Source organism: Eubalaena glacialis, chromosome X, assembly GCF_028564815.1.
Source record: "Eubalaena glacialis isolate mEubGla1 chromosome X, mEubGla1.1.hap2.+ XY, whole genome shotgun sequence".
NCBI classification, from domain to species: domain Eukaryota; kingdom Metazoa; phylum Chordata; class Mammalia; order Artiodactyla; family Balaenidae; genus Eubalaena; species Eubalaena glacialis.
This window is the reverse complement of record NC_083736.1, coordinates 87,515,524-87,535,621: the sequence shown is the minus strand read 5'-3', so window position 1 is coordinate 87,535,621 and position 20,098 is coordinate 87,515,524.

Below are 20,098 nucleotides of genomic sequence, written 5' to 3'. Positions count from 1 at the left end.
GGTACTTGGGACAATCAATTCCAAACCTTCTTTGGAAGGATGAGAAGCTAAAAGACACAGAAATTAATCTAAAAATGTCAGAGTTTTAGAAGGTAAGGAAAGAGAGGATGTGGCAAAGGAAATACTTAAAGAGATAATGGTTGATATTTTCCCCAAACTGATGAAAAACAATCGTCTACAGATTTAGTAGCCCAGTGAATCCGAAACATGATAATTAAAGGAAATATACAGTTCAGACTATAGAAAAATGTAAGTACAAACAAACTGGTTTATTCAACAAGCAAATTGTAGGAAAAATTTTAAAAGGATAAAAGGACCTATATATTAGAATAGACTTAAGAAACATATCAACCAATTATATATGTGGTTGCTGTTTGATGCTGATTCAAATAGTTTAAGAAAAAAAAAACAAAACACATTTCAAAGACAATCTGAGAAACTCCAAACTTTTACATTCATTGGATATTTGAAAATATTGAGAATTTATTATTAAAATTTGCATATGTAAAAATGCTATTATGATTGTGTTTTTATAAAAGAATACTTATCTAGATATACTAATATAATAACTTTATTTTATAAAATGATAATTGGAACTTGATTCAAAATAATCTGAAAGTTGAGTGGTGGTGGTGGCTACAGGTGTAGGGGAAACAAGATTAGACACAAGTTGATGTACATTGAAGGAGGATGATGGTTATACAAAGAGGTTAATTAAACCATTATCTCTGCTTTGTGTTTGTTAGGAAATTATGCAAAATAAAACAATTTATTTTAAATAAATGTAAAACTGGACATAGTAGAGTGAAACTGCAGAAATATCACCTCCCCCCCACCACACACACACAAAAGGATTTTAAAAGCAGTTGGAAAAAAAAATACAGAATAGCATTTTTTTAAAAAGGATGTATAGCTGAATTCTCAACAGCAAATATGAAAGCCAGAAGATTGATGAATAATATCATCAAAATGCTGAGAGAAAATAATTATAAGCTAAATTTACATGTCCTGTGAAAATCTTCCAAAAATAAGGGGTAAATTAAGATATTTGCAGAAAAAAAACAGAGATTTTGCAAACAAGAGACTCTACAGGAAATTCTAAGGGATTCAACTTTTAGTCAAAAAAGAAATGATCCCAAATACAATATTATAAATATAAGGTAATCTATGTGAATCTGAAAAGAAAACTGAGGGCATAAAGTGAAAATAATATCATCTATGATTTTTAAAAAGAGAAGGGAGAACTATATATAATTAAAATACAAGAGATCAAATCATATAAGTTGGAGCATTATCATAATTAAAGTTTTCTAAGATTCTAATACTGACCTGGAGGAATGTTTTAAAATTCAATATTTTTGATATTCATAGTTTATGTATTAATGATAATCCTAGGGTAACCATTAAAGAATAGAAGTAGAAAGTATAATTTTCAAACTAGCAGAAGGAAAAACGAAATAGAATAAAAATTATTTTAAAATGTAAAGAAGAGAAAATAAACAGTAAAGGGAGGACAAATGTAAAACATAAAATATAATGGTAGTTATAAATCTAAATATGTATGTTATTACAATAACTAAAAACAATAACTATTCTAGTTAGAAGAAAGAAATATTCAGACCAGAATATATATTCAGTTTACATGGGAAGCCAGAATAGACAAACAATCTTGGAAAACAAGAACAAAGTTGGAAGATTCACACTTTCCAATTTCAAAACTTACTAGAATGCCATAGTCATCCAAGACTAGACAGTACTGGCATAACGGTAGACATATAGGTCAATGTAATAGTATAAAGAATCCAAAAATAAACGCTTAAATATGTTCAATTGATTTTCAACAAATTGAGCAGGGAAACTGATCACATCAACATGCAAGAGAGTGATGCTGGACCCTTGCTTCACACCATATATAAAAATTATTTAAAATGGAACAAAAACCTATATGTAAGAATTAATACTATGAAACTCTGAAAAAAAATGGAGGTATAAATCTATGTGACTTGTACAGGCATTGGTTTCTTAGATATGACATTAAAGACACAAGCAGCAAAAGAGAAAACAGATAAATTGCATGTTATTAAAAATTTCAACCTTTGTGATTCAAGTTACATTATTAAGAAACTTCAGACAACCCACAAAATGGGAGAAAATATTGGCAAATCATATATCTTTAGATGCTAGCATTCAGATTGTATAAAAGACTCTTATATATCAACAATAAAAAGACAATAACACAATTCAAAATGGGCAAATAGCTTGAGTAGACGCTTTTCCAAGAAGATATACTGATGGCCAATACCTACATGAAAGATGCTCAATATCATTAGTCATTTTGAAAATGCAAATCAAAACCACAAAGTGATACTACTTCACATGAAATAGGATGGCTAAAATAAAGAAGGCAGACAATAACAATTGTCAGCAAGTATGTGGAGATGTTTGAACCTCATATATTGCTGGTGCTAATGTAACATAGAGCAGCTGCTTTGGAAGATAGTCTGGCAATTCCTCACACACACACACGCACACACACACACACACACATATATAATTACCATATAACTCAACAATTCCACTCCTAGGTATATACCCAAGAAAGTTGAAAACACATGTCCACACAAAGACATGGACATGAATGTTCATAGCATCATTATTCAAAATAGCCCCCCAACAAATGGAAACAACGCAAATGGCCATCAACTGCTGAAAGGATAACCAAAATGTGGTATATACATACAACGGAATATTATTCAACCTTCAAAAGAAATGAAATTCTGATAAGTGCTACAACGTGGGTTAACCTTGAAATCATGCTAAGTGAAACAAGCTAGACACAAAAGGTTACATATTGTATAGTTCTATTCATATGAAAGGTCCAGATTAGATTAAGCAAATTTATAGATGCAGAACGTGTTTATAGTGGTTCCAAGGGGCAGGGGAGAGAGGAATTTGGAGTAGCTGCTAATGTGTATGAGATTTCTTTTTGCAGTGATGCATTTATTCTAAAATTAGAGAATAGTATTATTCTATTGTATGATGGATACACAACTTTGTGAATATACTACAAATCACTGAATTGTACACTTTAAAAGGGTAAATTTTACAGTACATGAATTATGTTTCAATTGAAAAAAAAGAGAATTGTGAGCATGAAGTAAAGTTTTGAATCAGAAAAATGTTTAATTTTCCCTCAAACATAACATGAAGCTCCTTCAGTTCCACCTATGAAATCTGTAAAACATTGAAGAACAAACAAATCCAATATTTTGTAAATTCTGGCAAGGAATAGAAAAAGAAGGAACACTCCCCAATTCATTTGATGAAGTTAGGATTACACAGATAAAAAACTTGAAAAGGGCAGCACTAGAAAAAAATTATTGTCCAGTCTCACTTATGAAATGAGAAACAAAAATTATGAAAAATATATATGGGGAAATTCCCTGGCGGTCCAGTGGTTAGGACTTGGTGCTTTCTCTGCTGTGGCTCAGGTTCAATCCCTGGTTGGGGAACTAAGATCCCCCAAGCCACGTGGCATGGCTAAAAAAAAAAAAAAGAAAAGAAAGAAAAATATATATGCAAACTGAATTCTACAGTGCATAAAAAGGAGAATATATCATTATAGTTTAACCCAAGAATTCAAGCTTTAATATATACAAAAACAATATAATTCACCACATTATCAAGCAAAAGGAAAAAGAAAACATGATCAATTCAATAGATGAAGAAATATAATTTAATAAAATTAGATATTCAACAGTACAAAGAGTAAAACAACATATGCAAATTAAAAATCATTTAGGAGATCAGGGAATTCCAATGTGGAATGTAGTGTTTTATAAAACAATCTTAACCCACACACTGGGAATTCCCTGGTGGTCCAGTGGTTAGGACTCTGTGCTTCCACTGCTGGGGGCCCAGGTTTGATCCCTTTTAGGGGAACTAAGATCCCACAAGCTGTGTGGCACAGCCAAAAAAATTAACACACACACACCTACAGTCAAATAATCTTCAACAAAGGAGGCAAGAATATACAGAGGAAAAAAGACAGTCTCTTCAACAAGTGATGTTGGGAAAGTTGGACAGCTGCATATAAATCAATGAAGTTAGAACACACCTTCACACCATACCCAAAAATAAACTCAAAATGACTTAAAAGACTTAAATATGAGACATGACACCATAAAATTCCTAGAAGAAAACATAGGAAAAACATTCTCTGACATAAATCGTACCAATGTTTTTTAGGTCACTCTACCAAGGCAAAAAAAAAAAAAAAGAGAGAGAGAGAGAAAATAAACAAATGGGACTTAATCAAACTTACAATCTTCTGTACAGCAAAGGAAACCATAAACAAAAAGACAATTTACAGACTGGGAGAAAATATTTGCAAATGATGCAACTGGCAAGGGCTTAATTTCCAAAATATACAAACAGCTCATACAACTCAACAACAAAAGAACAAACATCCCAATCAAAAAATGGGCAGAAGAATTAAATAGACATTTCTCCAAATAAGACATACAGATGGTCAACAGGCACGTGAAAAGATACTCAACATCGCTAATTATTAGAGAAATGCAAATCAAAACTACAGTGAGGTACTACCTCACACCTGTCAGAATGGCTATCATTAAAAAAGCTACAAATAACAAATGGTGAAGAGGGCGTGGAGAAAAGGGAACCCTTCTATACTGTTGGTAGGAATGTACGTTGGTGCAGCTTCTATGGAAAACAGTATAGAGGTTCCTCTAAAAACTAAAAATAGAGTTACCATATAATCCAGCAATCCCACTCCTGGGCATATATCCAGACAAAACTATAACTCAAAAAGATACATGCGCCCTTATATTAATAGCAGCACTATTCACAATAGCCAAGACATGGAAAAAACCTAAATGCCCCTTGACAGATGAATGGATAAAGAAGATGTGTTACATATATACAATGGAATACTATGCAGTAATAAAAAAGAATAAAATAATGCCATTTGCAGCAACATGGATGGGCTTAGAGATTATCATACTAAGTGAAGTAAGTCAGAAAGAAAAAGACAAATACCAAATGATATCACTTATATGTGGAATCTAAAATACGACACAAATGAACCTATCTACAAAACAGAAAGAGGCTCACAGACATAGAGAACAGATTGTGGTTGCCAAGGGGGGAGGGGGGTGGAGGAGGGATGGATTGAGAGTTTGGGATTAGCAGACGTAAGCTGTTATATATAAAATGGATAAACAACAAGGTCCTACTGTATAGCATAGGGAACTATATTCAATATCCTTTGATAATCCATAATGGAAAAGAATATAAAAAGAACGTATATATATGTATATCTGAATCACTTTTCTGTACAGTAGAAACTAACACAACATTGTGAGTCAACTATTCATCAATAAAAAAATAAAATAATAAAAAATAAAAAACAATTTAGCACTGTACTCATGTAGATAAAGTTGTTTCCCACTAGAAAATGGGTTAACAATTCTGATACTGCTATACCTGTATACTGGAATTGAACAATTAAGTACTTGCATTGCAAATGCCAGGAGACAGGCTTCTCACTATTGGAGTGGAAAATTACAGATAAGCAAAGAAAAGGAAAAGGCTAGAATCATCCATGTGGTAATGGATTAGATTTGGAGGCGTAAGTATAAACTCATAAGTTTAATATAGCTACATATGGTTATATACAGAAGTGTTTATAGATATGTGTATATATGTAGGTTAGCATACACACACAAATTTCCTTGCTCTGTCAGACGAGAGAGTCTAGAGGCAGCAGTACTAAAATAGTAGCACCCAGTGCCAGATCTTGGTTTCTAATACAATTCTTCAAGAATATTTGTATGAATATTTGATTAGTATCCCTTGCAGAATATACTTTCTGTGAGAGCAGGAACTGTGTTTTATTTATCATTGTATCTTTAGCACCTAGTACAGTTCCTGACCCTTAATAAGTACTAAGTACTTGAAAATATTTGTTGAATGTATGCATGAATGAAATGTTTATAGAAGTTTTAAGTATTCTAAAGCATGTATACACACTTTGGCTTGAATTTTGCTTGGTATATATGACTACTCGGGAAATACTTGCTGTTTTTAGAAAAATTAGTCCATTGCCCAGCTCACAAGAATTGTGAATTCTGGTAAGTCTTTAAATAGAAAATAAATAGTAAGAAGAATCGGGAAGAAAGAAGAGAGTATCAGCAAAGAAGGAAGTAACAGTTAATTCACACAGCATACAATAGTGATGTGAAAGGCAGGAATATTACTTAAAGGATTCAGATTTCTATAGAATATACTCAAAAAACATGGAAATTATATTTTTACAAAATCTATAAAATATATTCTCATATGTGTCGACTGGAAAAAATGCACTATCTATAAGTTGAGAATTATGTTTCATTGGGCAGAATTTCTGAGGACTTAAGCCCAGAAGGCAGCCTCTCAGATAGCTCTGAGGGAGTGCTCCAAAGAGGTAAGGGAGGAGCCAAGATGCATAGGAGTTTTTGCAACAAAAACCAGGTAGTTGGAACATTAAAAGATTACTGTTACTTAAAGAAAACCAGACATTTCAAGTTAAGGAATTTAGGCTTTTCTATGTATGGAAAGATGCAAGAATCTGGGCTCATTGAAATCATTCCTTTGATATGCACTTCAGCTAACTGGGGTTTCCTGTGTTTTCTCATCCTGAATCCCCTCAGAGTGCACCATAGCATCAGTTGTAGTGGTTAATGGCTTGATGGCCACACATCCTTTGTTTACTGATATGGCAGGTGACATTCTTAGTCCATGTAAACATCACAGATGTTTCCTGTGATGGACTAAAGGAGATCAATGGATAATTATTTTTGATTCAAAAGAAGCACCCCTAAAAACGTCTGTGCTGCATACCCTGTCAATGCCCATTCTTAGCACTTACCATTTCTGTGCACACCAGCCAGACTTATAACAACCAGGAACTGTGTGACTATATGCTGAGGGCTTTCTCTGGCCTCTCCAGGCCACTTTGCCAAAATGCAGAGCAAGCCATAAATTCTAGGGAATTAACAGCCCCCAAGTGTAACTCTCAAGCAATGACTGGTTTATGAATAAAAATCCTACCTCCCTCTCCCCTTGGGTACAATAATTCTGAAATTCTACGCTGACTTTCAGAGTTCCCTCATGCTATTAAGCTCCAATTGCCATCACTGGTAATGTCGACTGAAAAAAAATGCACAACCTAAAAGTTGGGAGTTATGTTTTATTCGGCAGACAAAACTGAGGACTTAAGCCTGGGACACAGAATTTCAGATAACTCTGAAGGACTGCTCCAAAGAGGCAAGTGGCGGGGTGGGGGGTGGGGGAGCCAGGATATAGAGGAGTGTTTGCAACAAAGACCAGGTAGTTGGAACATCAAAAGATTACTGTTAATTAAGGAAAACCAGATATCTCAAGGAATTTAGAGCTTTTCTATTTATGGGAAGATGCAAAAGTCTGGGCTCATTGAAATCATTGCTTTGATATGCACCTCGGCTATCTGGGGCCAGTATCCTGTGTTTTCTCATCCTGAGTGTCCTCAGGGTGCAATGTTGGGGTGGCTGTAATGTGATGGCTTGATGGCTGCAATATTCTTTGTTTACTGATATGGCAAGCAATATTTTTCATTCACAATAACTTGCTTGAAAATGCATTTTTAATGACTTCTGTCCCTTCTTTTTCTTTTCTCTGTCTCATTCATTTGCTTCCTTACCAGAATTTCTGGGGATCACCACCAAAATAAACTACTTGCACTTGAAAACTTGTCTCAGTGTCTTCTTTTGGAAGAACTGAAACTAAGGCATTCTACTTGAAACTATGATAGCAGTTTTATGTTTGAAAAGAGTTTTGTGAACTGGGTGGGACTTTACCAGGTGAATCAGATATGGCAAAACTATTCTATGCAAAGGGAACAGCATGACAAAAAGGCACAGACACAAAATAGTGTATGTTTGATAAACAATGTAAGGTTTAGCATGACATAAATATTTTTAAAAATAAATAAATATAGGTTCTGTTAGCTAATAGCAGGAATTAAATAGTGAACTGTCCTGGTGCCAGACTAAGTAAATCAGATTTTAGCCTATGGATAATGACAGCATTTTCATACAGAGACTATCTTCATGCTTTCTCATCTCATGGAGGAGATATTGTAACACCCAGAACTACAGTTTTTCTTGAAAATATTTCTGAGCTTTATAATTTCAGTATGTGACACTTTCCTGAAATTCTACTAAAGTTATTTCTGAAAGTTAATATAGAGTATTTAGCCCAGCAATTAATGTAAACCACATATAAGATTTGTTTAAACAGGATTCATTATTTTTAAAATGACATAAATAAGGTGTGAATGACAAACAAAAGAAGTCTGTTTCATTGTGTGGAAATGATAGGGTAATCGATGTTAAAATAACTGATTAAATTACACAGTGAAACCAGTTACAACTGTCTGTGACATGTAAAGCCTTGAATACATCAGACACCAGTGTTAGCAATATTTTAGCAAGTCTTTTCTTAATGACCTTGAAGGATATTAACATTCCTATTTCATTGTAACAAAAATAGATTCTTTCAAGTCAATGCCCCCCAAAACTCTCTAGTTGGTGATGTTCCAGTCTACCTCAGGAATGGTTAATTCAATGATGAGCTAGTTATTTGTATGCAATTTTTTAAAGAAAAGTTTTAAAAGTATACCAGGGTCAGAAAGAAGGGGCAAAAAACCAGTAATTTCATTTGTTGTCCAGTGTTCTTTGCAGGGAAGCCTGACAACAGCTATCTCATGGGCAAAAAGGAGGTCATTGCCTGCAGGGTTGACAGACTGGGAGGCAGTCCTTCTCTTGTTTACCCTGGTACAGGAGCATATATGATAAACCACATACCTAAGGCTTTCAGAATACACAATTTTTCATAGCGGAGTTGGACTATTTATATGGGGCCCCAATTTCTGAATTCAAAATCAAAGAAATTATATATTAACCCTAAAGTTTAAAAGCTGTTTGGTTTTTTAAATCTTTATCTCATGGAAATCATTGACTAATTTTGTTCCCTCTAAAATCTAAAACAAAAGTAAAATAGTAGATATAATGCAGATTGGCAAAAATAATCAATGTTTCTAAATAGTGGGTTTTTTTGTTTATGTGAAGACTACAGAGTTTCATTAGCTAAGCCAATAGAAATGCTAATGAGTTAATTAACTCTTTAAGGAATGGAATTGTTCAATAAGGTGATCATTATTTTACAGTGTAAAATAATGATTTTTAAATCTCTTCCGCAGCTTTAAAAAGACTAAAAAGTGGGGTGGGAGGGAGACGCAAGAGGGAGGAGATATGGGGATATATGTATATGTATAGCTGATTCACTTTGTTATAAAGCAGAAACTAACACACCATTGTAAAGTAATTATACTCCAATAAAGATGTTAAAAAAAAGACTAATAAATCACGTCTCTGTTAATATTACCTATAAACAGATTTTTCTCTGAACAATGCCACCCCCGTATTTTTCTTTTACTCTGCTCTGAGGTTGATTATAAACAAATATATGTTTATAATAAGTCACATAAAAATGTGCAAGGATGATTACCTACAATGGGCATTAAAGGCATCATATTTAGGGGAGAATATCAACAGTAATTGAAGCAAGATACTGGTGGTGTGAGTTCTGTTAGTATTCACCCATGGAACCAAAACTAAAAAGAACTTCAAATGAAGGTAGGCCAATCAAACTAGAAATTAGAGTAAAGCAATTATGACTATGTAAAGATAATGAATAAACTCTTCTTGAAACCTAAAGATTCTACGCAAACAACCTTTAAGATAGAACATTCAAATGCAGATAAAAGAAAAATAGGGAAATAACAATGGTAAAAGGAGAAAGTAGAAGGAAAAGATGTGGAAAGAAAAGCTGAAAACCCATAACAAATGTCCTTTCTTATAATTTTCTGCCTGATCTGCATCACACTTACCTTCTACTCAAGCAGCAGGATGACCCGACCTGCCCTTCAGTCTAATAATACAGTCAGCCCTCTGTATCCATGGGTTCTACATCCAAGGATTTAGCCAACTGCTGATTGAAAATTTTTTTTAGAAAAATCCAGAAAGTTCCAGAAAACAAACCTTGAATTTGCTGCCGGCAACTATTTACATAGTGTTTACATTGTATTAGGTATTATAAGTAACCTGGAGATGATTTAAAGTATATGGAGGGTGTGTTTAGGTTATATGCAAATACTACAACATTTCTTATAAGTCACTTGAGCATCCAAAGATTTTTGTATTCAAGGGGGTTCCTGGAACTAAACCTCTATGGATACCAAGTGACGACTGTACCTGAAATGTGAACCCGGAGTGTGGATAGGAGCTCTTAACAGGGCTTCTGTGTTCTTTGAGTCTAGCATTATTTGGGACACAGAGTCATTTTTCAACTTTATTTATTTTACCCTTGACTTTCTCTGAATTAAATAATAGTAAAGTGAAGTCATAGATGACCAAACAGTCAATTGATGTTTCACTGAACAAGACTGTAGGGGGTGGTCATTAATGTTTTCCATGTAACATGAGAGAGATTAATTAAAATATGTTTTTTAAAGTAATATGTGGGAAGAAGAAACGATTCTTTTTCTTTCCAGAAATGGTACAATATTATCTTGCTTCTCAAAATTAATGAGATATTTTCTTTTCTGACTATTAGGTTTTTTGACTTAATGAAGTGATCATTGTCTTATTATTTAAATACACATTATAAAAGGAAGGCATTTAGTAACATAAATATACTCAGAAAGAAAGCATTTAGATGAAAAAAATATCTTTAGTCTTCTGCAACACTTAAATAGCTTTGCTAAATTGAAGTAAAACAACAGTGTTTTCAAAAATGTATACATATCTGATAGTGCTTATTTCATGTTTGTTGCAAATAGACTTTGAAAGAGATGCTATTCTAATTAGTGTTTTTTAAAGTATTCAGGTTGTGATTAAATTAAATACAAATCCAAATTAATCCAAAATTCCCAGTAAATAGGATCTGAGGTTATTATATAAAATCAACTATCATATACATGGTGTAATATCTCCATAAAGTTATTTATCACCACTCAGCAATAACTCACCTTGTTCCACATAACTGCTAAGTAACAATCACATTGCTATCTGTTACTGGTGAATATATTGACATGGGCATTCAGGTAAACATCCTTCTAACAGAAATACCATTCAGTGAGACAAATACTATTGGGTTTCACATTGTTTTTGTTTACTTTCTATAGTTCATCATATTGAGAATAGTTTACAATATGCCTTTTTCAAATATTATTTACATGCCTATCTAGAAGGCAGAATCATGGAATAAGGAGGGTAAAATGGTTGATACTGATAGCTATGTTTTTCTATCTTAAAAAGCCTATTTTTGCTCCTTTTTACATAAAACCCGGAGAGAATAATCTCATGTGTTTCAAGAGGTGTTACGCTATCTCATTAGTGGAAATATTGTTCCAATACGGAGCTTTCAAAAATTAGCCTAATTTCACAAAAAGTGGTGTTTCATAGAAAATGACATATTCCGTGATTGGCATCAATACTTATGTTCTCATATTGCAGAGTAGGAGTTTCATTCATTCATTTAACCAAAACATATGGAATGCCTACTATGTGCGAAGCACTGGGCTAAGCACTAGGAATACAGTAGTGAGGAATTCATGGTCCTTGCCTCTGCTTTTTAAAGCAAGAAAGATATTCAAGAATTAATTATACTAATGACAATTGTTGTGGGTATTATGAATGAAAAGTGCAGAATGCTAACAGGGCATTATGAGAGGGGATATGACCTAGATTGAAAGAGGGTTCAAAGGCTTTTTTAAAGAAATGAAATTTAAATTGATATCTGAAAGGTAAATAGTAGAATGAATTGGTTAGTTAATGGATGGGGTGAAGTGTTCCAGAAAAAGAGAACACACTAGAATGAATTGAGATGAGATGCAGCATAGTGGAACTACAAGAAGAACCTCATGGTTTGGATAGAATCAGATCACTGTGAGTGAGAGTGTTAGAGATGATGATATAGAGTGATTTTAAGAGCCAGATCCCATAGATCTTTACAGGCCTAGATATATAAGGTAAAGTTATTTCATATATAGGAAATACAATTCCTATATATGAAAATAGAAGGCATTAAAGAGTTATAAATTTTAAGAAGAGAAAGAACACAACCAGATTTGTGTTTTAAAAGTTACTGTGGAGTTCGCATGTCCAAAAGATGGCAGACTAGGAGGTTCCAGGCCTTCATTTCCTCATGGAAACATTAAAAAAACAAACAAGAGACTAGCTAAAAATAACTTTATAGGAGCTATGGAAAACGGTGAAAGGTCTACGGCACCCAAATAAACACTCAGTAAAGAAAAAGCCACATTGAAAATAGTAGAAAACTTCACAGTGTTTTTATTTACCCTTGCCCCTCCATGTCCCCAGCATGGCGCAGTGTGGTCTCAGGGAAGTGACACTCCAGTTTCCAGTTCCCTTCATTGAATCAGGGGGAGTATGGTGGACTTTATTCATGACATTCTTACTTGTCTGGGAGGCTTCCTGATGGATAGGACTCTATTTTACAGGACTCAGAACTCAGACAATGAAAGGGCTCAAAGCTTGAATCTCATGCTAGAAAGAGCCACATGAAGCAGCAGCCATTGCTCATGAAAGCTGTAGGGAGATGATAGTTCTACAGACATCTGGACCTCTTGCTGTGTCCTCACTTGGTGAAAGGGGCAAAGGGGCTTTCTCAGGTCTCTTTTATAAGGGCATTAATTTTATTCCTGAGAGCTCCACCCCAATGACCTAATCATCTCCCAAAGGCCCCATCTCCTAATACCATCAGATTGGGCATTAGGACTTCAACATATGAATTTGGGGGAACACAAACATTCAGTCCATAGCAACTTCCATACCCCACTTTCAACAATTGGTAAAACATAAGAATAGGTCCATAAGGAAGCAGAGAACTTGGACAGTATAGATCATTTGTATCTAACAGACATATACAGAACACTCCACCTAACAACAGCATAATACATATTTTTGTTAAATGCACAGCACATAAAACATTGTCCAGGGTAGATCATATGTTAGGCCACAAAAAAGTCTTGATAAATTTTAAAAGATTGAAATCATACCAAGTATCTTTTCTGATCACAGTAGAATGAATCTAGAAATCAGTAGCAGAAAGAAAACAGGAAAATTCACAAACGTGAAAATAAAACAACATATACACCGGGTAAGTCAAAGAAGAAATTACAAGGGAAATTAGAATATATCTTGAGACAAATTACAATGAAAACATAAAATACTAAAATTTATGAGAGACAGTGAAAAAATGGTTACAAGGAAATTTATTGTTCAAGGAAATATCTTTGTTTACAGATGACATAATCTTTTATATAGAAACCCCTAATGATTCCACAAACAAAACTATTAGAACTAACAAAGGAATTCAGCAAAGTTGCAGGATACAAAATCAAATGTAAAAATCAGCTGTGTTTCTATGTACTAACAATGAATATTCTGAAAAGGGAATTAAGAAAACAATTCTATTTACAATAGCATAAAAAGGAACAGAATGCTTAAGAATAAACTTAAGGAGGCAAAAGACTTGAAAACTAAAAACTAGAAACGCTGCTGAAAAATATTAAACAAGACAAGTAAATGGAAAAACATCTCATATTCATGGATTGGAAGACTTGGGAAGATTTCAATACCACTCACAGCAATCTACAGATTCAGTACAATACCTATGAAACTCCCAACAATGTTATCAGCAGAAATAAAAAATTTTATCCTAAGATTCATATGGAATCTCAAGAGATCCTCCAAACAAAAATAGTCTTGAAAACGAAAGCAAGATTGGAGCTCTCACACTTCTGATTTCAAATTTTTCTACAAACATACAGTAATCAAAACAGTGTAGCACTGACATAGAGACATATACATCAATGGAATAGAATATCGATCTCAGAAATAATCCCCCAACATATGTGTTCATATGATTTTCTTTCATTTTTTTTAGTTAATAAATGTTTATTGAGCTTTTACTACATTCTTTTTTTTTTTTACTGGAGTATAGTCACTTTACACTGTTCTGTTAGTTTCTGCCATACAACAAAGTGAATCAGCCACACATATACATGTATCCCCTCTTCCTTGGATTTCCTTCCCATTTAGGTCACCACAGAGCACTGAGTAGAGTTCCCTGTGCTATACAGTCTGTTCTCATTAGTTATCTATTTTATACATAGTGCATATATGTCAATCTCCCAATCCATCCCACCCTCATCCCCCCCTTGGTATCCATACGTTTGTTCTCTACATCTGTGTCTCTATTTCTGCTTTGAAAATAAGATCATCTATACCATTTTTCTAGATTCCACATATATGCATTAATATGTGATATTTGTTTTTCTCCTTCTGACACACTTCACTCTGTATGACAGTCTCTAGGTCCATCCACGTCTTTACAAAAGACCCAGTTTCATTCCTTTTTATGGCTGGGTAATATTCCATTGTACATGTTCACCACATCTTCTTTATCCATTCCTCTGTTGATGGACATTTAGGTAGCTTCCATGCCCTGGCTATTGTAAATAGTGCTGCAATGAACATTGCGGTGCATGTATCTTTTTGAATTATGGTTTACTCCAGGTATATGCCAAGGAGTGGGATTGTTGGGTCATATGGTAGTTCTATTTTTAGTTTATTAAGGAACCTCCATACTGTTCTCCATAGTGGCTGTATCAATTTACATTCCCATCAACAGTATAAGAGAGTTCCCTTTTCTCCACACCTTCTCCAGCATTTATTGTTTGTAGATTTTTTTGATGATGGCCATTCTGACCAGTGTGGGGTGATACCTCATTGTAGTTTTGATTTGCATTTCTCTAATAATTAGTGATGTTGAGTATCTTTTCATGTGTTTGTTGTCCATCTGTATGTCTTCTTTGGATAAATGTCTATTTAGGTCTTCCACCCATTTTTTGATTGGGTTGTTGGTTTTTTTGTTATTGAGCTGCATGAACTGTTTGTATATTTTGGAGATTAACCCCTTGTCAGTTGCTTCATTTGCAAATATTTTCTCCCATTCTGAGGGTTGTCTTTTCATCTTGTTTATGGTTTCCTTTGCTGTGCAAAAGCTTTTAAGTTTCATTAGGTCCCATTTGTTTATTTGTGTTTTTATTTCCATTTCTCTAGGAGCTGGGTCAAAAAGGATCTTGCTGTGATTTATGTCATAGAGTGTTCTGCCTATGTTTTCCTCTAAAAGCTTGATAGCCTTACATTTAGGTCTTTAATCCATTTTGAGTTTATTTTTGTGTATGGTGTTAGAGAGTGTTCTAATTTCATTCTTTCACATGTAGCTGTCCAGTTTTCCCTGCACCACTTATTGAAGAGACTTTAAAAAAAAAAAAAAAACCTAGAAACAAATGACAGCAAAAATACAATGACCCAAAACCTATGGATGCAGCAAAAAGTTATAAGAGGGAAGTATACAGCAATACAATCCTACCTCAAGAAACAAGAAAAATCTCAAATAAAAACCTAACCTTACACCTAAAGCAACTAGAGAAAGAAGAAGAAACAAAACCCAAAATTAGCAGAAGGAAAGTAATCATAAAGATCAGAGCAGAAATAAATGAAGTAGTAATGAAGAAAACAACAGCAAAGATCAGTGAAGCTCAAAGCTGGTTCCTTGAGAAGATGAACAAAATTGATGAACCTTTAACCAGACTCATCAAGAAAAAAGGGAGAGGACTCAAATCAATAAAATTAGAAATGAAAAAGGAGAAGTAACAACTGACGTAGCAGAAATACAAAGGATCATAAGAGACTACTACAAGCAACTATATGCCAATAAAATGGACAACCTGAAAGAAATGGACAAATTCTTAGAAAGGTACAACCTTCCAAGACTGAACCAAATGATTTTCAACAAAGGTGTCAAGGCCATTCAAAGGGGAAAGGACAGTCCTTTCAAAAAATTGTGTTGGGAAAATTAGCTATTCATCGAAAAAGATGAGGTAGGACTCCTATTTTACAAAAAAATTAACTCAAAATAGAGAAAAGGCTTAAATATAAGAGCTAAAACTATAAAACTCTTAGAATAAAAAATAAGGAAAAAACTTTATAACATTGGATTTGGCAATGATATCTTGGATGTAACACCAAAGTATAGGCAAAAGTGAAAAAAATAAATACATTGGACTTCATGAAAATTAGAAAGATTTGTGCATCAAAGGACACTAATAACAGAGTGCAAAGGTCACCCATGAAATGAAGGAAAAGTATGTGCAAATTGTACATGCAATAATGGCTTACTTTCCAGAACATACAAAGAATATCCACTTCTCAACTACAACAACAAAAATACAACCGAATTTAAAAATAGGTAAAAAAATTTGAATAGACATTTCCACAAAGAAAATACACAAATAGCCAATAAGCACGTGACAAGATGCTCAAAGTCACTAATCATTAAGGAAATGCAAAGTAAAACCACAGTGAGAAACCACTTCACACCTATTAGGATAATTATCAAAGGAAAAAAAGTTAAAAAGAAAATAAGTATTGGTGATGATGTGGAGAAACTGAAACCCTTCTGCATTTTTAATGAGAATTTAAAATGGGGCACTCTCTGTTGAAGCAGTATGCAGTTCCTTGAAAATTAAATGTAGCATTACCATATGATCCAGCAATTCTATTTCTAGGTATATATCCAACATAATTGAGAGCAGGGACTTGAAAACATGTTTGTACACCAATGTTCAGAGCAGTATTATTCACAATAACAAAAACATGTAAGCAACTCAAATGTCCATCAGTGAATGAAAAAATGAACAAAATGTGGTATATACATACATTGGGATAATTTTCAACCTAAAAAAGGAATGAAATTTTGACACTTGCTACAACATGGATAAATCTTTAAGAAATTATGCTAAGTGAAATAAGCCAGACATGAAGGACAAATATTGCATGATTCCATTTATATGAGCTACCTAGAATAGGCACTTCACAGAGGCACAAAGTGGAATGGTGGCTGTCATGGGCTGCGGGTTATAGGTATAGAGTTTCAGTTTGGGGAAGATGAAAAAGTTCTGGCAATGGATGGTGGTGATATTTGCACAAGGTGAATGCACTTAAAGCCAATAAATTGTATACTTAAAAGTAGTTAAAGTGGTAAATTTTTATATTATGTAAATTTTACCACAGTAAAAGAAGCTCAAAAGTTTACTGTGGCTGCAAACATGGAAAATGGATTTGAAGAGAGCAAAAGTGATATTAAGAAACCAGTTATAAGTCTGTTTACTGTAGTCTCATGAACTTGTAGTTTGTACTAGGGGCTACTACAATGCCTATTTCTGTAGAAAGTTTGCCCAAAATTAGTATCTAGAACCACCAGAAACATTAGACCTGGTACAGAGGAAGGTTACCAAGGGAATTAGCTTCATTGCAAAATGCATAGAAGTTTATAAGAGGATGAAGATCAATGACCATTTTAAGAGGAATAAAACTGGATTTGTAACTCAAAGCAAAGACCCCATAGAATGAATGCCTGTTTATCAAAAAAAAAAAAAAGGAGGAATAATTTATTGATGAAGGAGAGCAAGTAAAGGAAATTGATTGTGCCTCACAAAGGGACACCTACCCTTGTGACATGTATCAGGCATTTTTAGTTCAATGTGCAGTAAGTCCAGTCAACATTTTTTAAGTAGGGAAGAGAGGAAAGGGGACTGATTATAGGATTTTGCACATTCTGGACAACAGCATTTTGATTCTATTTCCTTGTCCTGTTATCTTTACATGCCTAGAGGAATTCTTTATATATCACAATAACTAGAAGTGTTCGTCAATACCTAGGAGCCCCACATTCGTGTAATAAGAACAGTTGTAAAAGTGAATGTTATGAATACTCATATACAACAAGCTATACAGGATAAAGGATATATAAGTGGGTTCTGATATATGAATATCTCTGGTGATAGTCCTTACCAGTGTAAGTAGGGTAAGAGTCTGGCTCTGGTCTGCTTGAAATCTTCTTCTGTTTGTCCTGAATATTCTTGGCCCCTTGTGCTTTGTTTGCATTGAGATTTTCCACATCTTGCTACATAGACAACCCTTGTTACTAAGTCTTAGTCTCAGGTTATGCACTTTCTTGAAATGCATTCTTGAGGATTTAGTCTTCCTTTGTGAATTCTGAGACTGAGTACATAATACTACAGCTCCTTCTAACCCACACTCTATTTTTGCTCTCTCTGCAGGGATCAGCTTTCTACTGCTCTGGCAGCTGCATTCTCTCTTCACACTGTGAAGACAGAAACAGTTTTAACCACCCCACCCCTTTTATGAGAAGAGTATTATCCTGCTAGGAATTCAAATTGAAATGCAACATCCTCTCACCTCACACAAAACCACACTGAAACCATGCACACACATTTGCACGCTGCCTTGACACTTTCTAGTTAATGCCATTCTCTAGGCATAGAAGCTATGGATCTTAGCATTTAATAACCTTATGACCAATAACATGGATTTGGACATGTCTGATATAATTACAATGCTAGGGCATATATAGCCATGTCCTTTGAGCTTCAGTTTAGTTCTTTAAACACGGGAGAAAAATGGTGGCCATTTTTCCTTAGGTAATAGGGCCAGGGAGAGCCATCATCTCAAATTGGTAAATATTCAGCAGCTGGTTAGCCCTAATTCTAATAGTCAAACAAATGAAAGCGTATGTGCCTAGAAAAAGAAAATACTCAAGTCTAAGTAAATAGTATTTAAGCATCCTGGATGTCAGAGACAGGACAAATATAGCTAAATTTTATCAGAAGTTATTCAAATCAAGAAGTACATTTTGCACTGAAGCTCCTAAGAGCCATGGAAAGAAATTCATCTGGAAGAATTAGTAGGCAAGAAAATCCAAGGACAATATAAAGCAAAAGCTCTGAAGGCAGACTGTTTTATCAATAACTAGCTGTGTGCTCTTTGCCAAGTCAGTTATCCTCCCTATGCCTGCGTTTCTTCATCTGTGAAAGAGGGAAAAAATAGTACCTTCTTCATTATGCTATTATGAGGACGTGTAATATATTAATACACATAAGGCACATATAGAAGTATTGGGCTACTAGTAAGTAGCCAATAAATATTAAAAGTTAGAGTTGCCATTATTATAATCATCAATATCAGCATCATGAGTGTACTCCAAAAACCGTAATGAGGGGTGGTCTGTACTACCAAAAATTAACATATATTATAAAGTAACAATAAGTAAAATAATATGAGATCAGCACAAAAATTGATCAATGGAATAGCATAAAAAGCCTAGATATTTTGGTATTCGATAATTGAAACATCTCATACTAGTAAGTAAAGAATGATTTAGTCAATTGACATGGCTGGAAAACTGATTAAATATATATATATATAAACAAAAACAAATTTAGGTCTCTACTTCACAAAATGTGCAAAGATAAATAGCAGATGACTTAAAGAGATAGATATAATTAATGGAAAAAATAAATAAAAGAAAGCCTAGACCCAGATACATGTGAATATGCATTTGTCTCAGGGTAGAGAATATATTTCTCCAAAATTCAGGAGTCCTCAAGACCATCCTTACTTCTGGCATCAACTGCAAGTTTGGGGATTCCTGAAACTACCCTCAGTTCAAAAATTCACTAGAAAGACCCACAGAACTTGGAAAGGCTATTATACTCATGGTTATATGTAGTTTATTACAGTGAAAGGTTACTGATTAAAATCAGCAATAAGAAAAGACATATAGGGCAAGGACCAAGAGAATTCCATGGATGAGCTTCCCGTTGTCCTCTGCCAGTGGAGTCCTGTGGACACTGCTAAATTCTCCCAGCAATGATGTGTGGCAGTATGTTTGGAGCATTGCTGATCATGGAAACTCACCCAAGCCTTGATATTCAGACATTTTACTGGGGCCCCAGTCACATAGACATGGTTGACTGCCTGCATGGATGACCTTAGTCTTCAGCCCCTCCAGAGGTTGAGTTGATACCACATGGCCTGAGCAC